The following is a 4,061-nucleotide window of genomic DNA, read 5'->3' on the forward strand; positions in this document are numbered from 1 at the left end:
TTGGAATTTATTTCAACAAAGCCGAGATGGCGAACAAAGAATTAAACCGAGTTCACTTACTTAATCAAATAAAAAGAAAACACACCGAAATGAGAAAGGGAAAACCTAAACCTTTCTTCCTCAAAATTAACTTTCAACAAATTGGCACCGCTGCTGGGGAATTGCTTAAATGATAGAACATTTTCATATTTATATATCATTCATCAAATAATTGTGCATAAATTAATTCTTGCTTTTGTACAAATTATTTTAATTTGTACAAAGATGGAAATTATGATTTATTTACACAGTAATCTCTTTTCCTTTGAAAATAGGCAAAACGATTCGTTTTGATCTCAATTTTCAGAAATGGACCAACATGTTGATTTACAACAAGAAATTGAGCAATTCATCAAAGAATTTCAACTGAAGCTCAATATGGTCCATCAAAAACTTCAAGATCTACCTAAACAAATAGAGCACACCAACAGAGCAATATTTTTGGTATAATGATTGTGCAAACAACCAGAATGTCTATGCCTTCCAATCAACTCACACTTATCATGACGAACTGGAGAAAATTCTCAACCAGTTCATGCAAACTACTATCAACCATCAACAGAACACCAGTGATGCTCTCACAAAATAGAAGAACAATTCAACAACTTGACAAAAACTTATCAGGTCAAGTCAGAATTTTGTGAAAGTATTACAACTCGAAGTGGAAAGATAGTAGGTGGAGTTGAAAAAAAAAGAGAGTTTAGAGGAAAAAAATAAAAATAAAGAAGAAAAAGAAAATAAAAAAGAAATATAAAAATAAAAAGAAGAGACTAGTGGGGTAAGAAAAGTAGGAAAACAACACCCACTAGTACATAAAAAGATAACCTACCCGGTAGCTCCACTAAAAGCCAAAAAAGAAGAACAGTTTGCAAGATTCATGGAGATATTCAAAACTCTGCAAATCAATATCCCATTTGCTGAAGCGTTGGAGCATATGCCAATTTACTCCAAGTTCATGAAAGAACTGTTATCCAAAAACGGAGTTATTAGGAAAAGGAAGTTGTTTCACTCAATGCCAATTGTAGTGTTGTTCTTCAAGCAAACATTGCTCATAAATCAAAAGACTCAAGAAGTGTGACCATATACCTATTACTATTGGAAATGTGTCCGTAGGCAAAACTCTCGTTGATCTTGGAGCCAACGTGAGTTTGATGATATTGTCAATGATGAAAAGAATTGGAGGAATACAATTAAAGCCTACAAGAATGTCATTGCAACTAGCAGATAGATCCATTAAATATCCTGAAGGGGTTGTAGAGGATGTTCTGATTAAAGTGGACAAATTCTTGATCCCGATTGATTTTGCTATCATTGATATTACCAAAGATACGGAGATCTCACTCATACTAGCGAGACCCTTTATGAGGACAACAAAAATGGGGATTGACATGGAAAATGGCAAATTATTAGTCCGAGTTGCAGAAGACTAAATTGAGTTTGACATTTTCCATGCAAGGCATCATCCGAAGGATAAAGGGCAATGTTTGCAACTAGATGTTGTTGAAGAAATTTGTGCAGAACACCCTCAACCTGACAAATCCTTGGAGATGCAAGAAAATAGAGTGGAGGAAGAAATCATCAAACATTTTTCTGATGAATTGTTTCTTCACCAAAATCCAAGTGGACCACCAGAGAAAGAATCAGAACTGGAATTGAAAGAATTACCGTCCCATTTAAAATATGTTTTCTTAAATGGGAAAGCCAACAATCCAGTATTCATCAACATTAACCTGTCCAAATTGGAAGAAGAAAAACTTATACAAGTCTTGAAAAAGCATCAAGCAGCACTCGGATGGACATTAAAAGATCTCAAAGGCATCGGTCCATCATATTGCATGCACAAAATTATGATGGAAGATGATTACAAACCTTGTGCTCAACCACAAAGGAGATTTAATCCGTCAATGAAGGAAGTGGTCAGGAAAGAGATTGTGAAAATGTTTGAAGCTGGCATGATCTACCCCATTCCGGATAGTAAATGGGTAAGTCCAGTTCAAGTGGTGCCGAAAAGAGGAGGGATGACAGTAATCCGAAATGAGAACAATGAATTAATTCAGAGCTGTTACTGATTGGAGAGTTTGTATCGATTACCGTAAACTTAACGCTGCCACAAGAGAAGATCATTTCCCCTATCCTTCATGGATCAAATGTTGGAAAGATTAGTCGGAAGAGCCTTTTACTGTTTCCTGGATGGGTACTCTGGATACAATTAAATTGCTATGGATCCATTGGACCAAGAAAAGACGGCATTTATATGTCCATTTGGTGTTTACGCATACAGAAAAATGCCATTCGGACTATGTAATGCTCCTGCAAGTGTGCAAAGATGCATGCTGGCTATCTTCGCTGATTTGGTGGAGAAATGCATCAAGACTTTCATGGATGATTTTTCTATGTTCGGAGACTCCTTCAAAACTTGCTTGACAAATTTGGAAACAGTTTTGGAAAGATGTGAACAGACTAATTTGGTTCTGAACTGGGAAAAATGTCATTTCATGATCACTAAAGGAATTGTACTCGGACACAAAATTTCAGCCAAAGGATTAGAAGTTGATAAAGCTAAGATAGAAGTGATCAAAAAGCTGCCTCCTCCAACAAATGTTAAAGGAATCAGAAGCTTTCTCGGACATGCTGGATTCTATCGTAGATTCATCAAAGACTTCTCCAAAATAGCTAAGTCCTTGTGAAATTTACTCTTAAAAGATTCTGTTTTTAACTTTGATGATTCTTGTTTAGAAGCATTCACACAATTAAAATTATACTTGGTAACTGCTCTTGTCATTATAGCACCAAACTGGAAATCTCCTTTTGAACTAATGTGTGATTCAAGTAATTATGCAGTCATGCAGTTCTAGGACAGAGAAAGGAACGGATGTTTCTTGCAATACATTATGCTAGCAAAGTTCTAAATGAAGCACAAATCAATTATGCTACAACTGAAAAAGAACTACTAGCAATAGTGTTTGAGCTATTTGATTGGGGCAAAAACAATTATTTATACTAACCATGCCGCAATTAAATATCTTCTAAAGAAACCCGACTCCAAGCCAAGATTGATTTGATGGGTTTTGCTTTTGCAGGAATTTGACTTAGAAATCCGTGACAAAAGTGGCAAAGAAAACCATGTGGCAGATCATTTGTCAAGATTGGTGAATAAAGAAGTTGCGTTAAGAGAACAAGAAATAGCAGAAACATTTCCTTATGAAAATCTATTTCAACTTCAAACAAGACCATGGTTTGCTGATATGGCAAATTATAAAGCCTCGGGATGCAGATATTAAAAGACAGGATCAATTACATCAATTGGAAGAAATGCGGTTCCTAGCATATGAATCTTGAAGACTTTATATGGAAAAAACAAAGAAGTACCATGACTCCAGAATCAGAAAGAAAATTTCTATCAAGGGAAAAACGTACTTCTATTCAACTCAAGGCTCAAAATAGTTCCAGGAAAATTTAGAACCTGATGGACATAACCATTTATCATCAACGACGTAAAAGAATATGGAGCAATTGAGTTGAAAGATCCCAAGACAAATGCAACTTGGGTGGTAAGCGGACAGAGATTAAAACCTTATTTGGGTGATGAGTCAGGCTCCATCATCAATGAGCAATCAGAATAGTCTCGTGCAAAGTCTGACGTCAAGCTAATGACGTTAAAAGAGCGCTGACTAGAAGGCAACCCAGTATGTGGTAAATATTTACTTCTTTTATCATTGTTTTCTTTCGTTAGTATTTTTTATTTTAGAAAGCTAAACAAATTTTTAAATCACATCAAGTAAATCCCAAATTTTTTTAAGGCTTGAGGACAACCCTTCATTTAAAAACGGGGGACAAGACTTGATGTAATTTAAATGTTTTTTCTTGATTAGATTATGTAAATATGTAAAAAGTAAATTTGTTTGTTCAAAAACTCAAAAAATTTCAAAAACCGTAAACAAAATGGCTAAACATTTTTTTTTTCAAACATGATCACATGATTAGAAAATGTTAAGCATACTTTAAATTAAGCTTTGATTGAG

Source organism: Lupinus angustifolius, unplaced genomic scaffold, assembly GCF_001865875.1.
Source record: "Lupinus angustifolius cultivar Tanjil unplaced genomic scaffold, LupAngTanjil_v1.0 Scaffold_436, whole genome shotgun sequence".
NCBI classification, from domain to species: domain Eukaryota; kingdom Viridiplantae; phylum Streptophyta; class Magnoliopsida; order Fabales; family Fabaceae; genus Lupinus; species Lupinus angustifolius.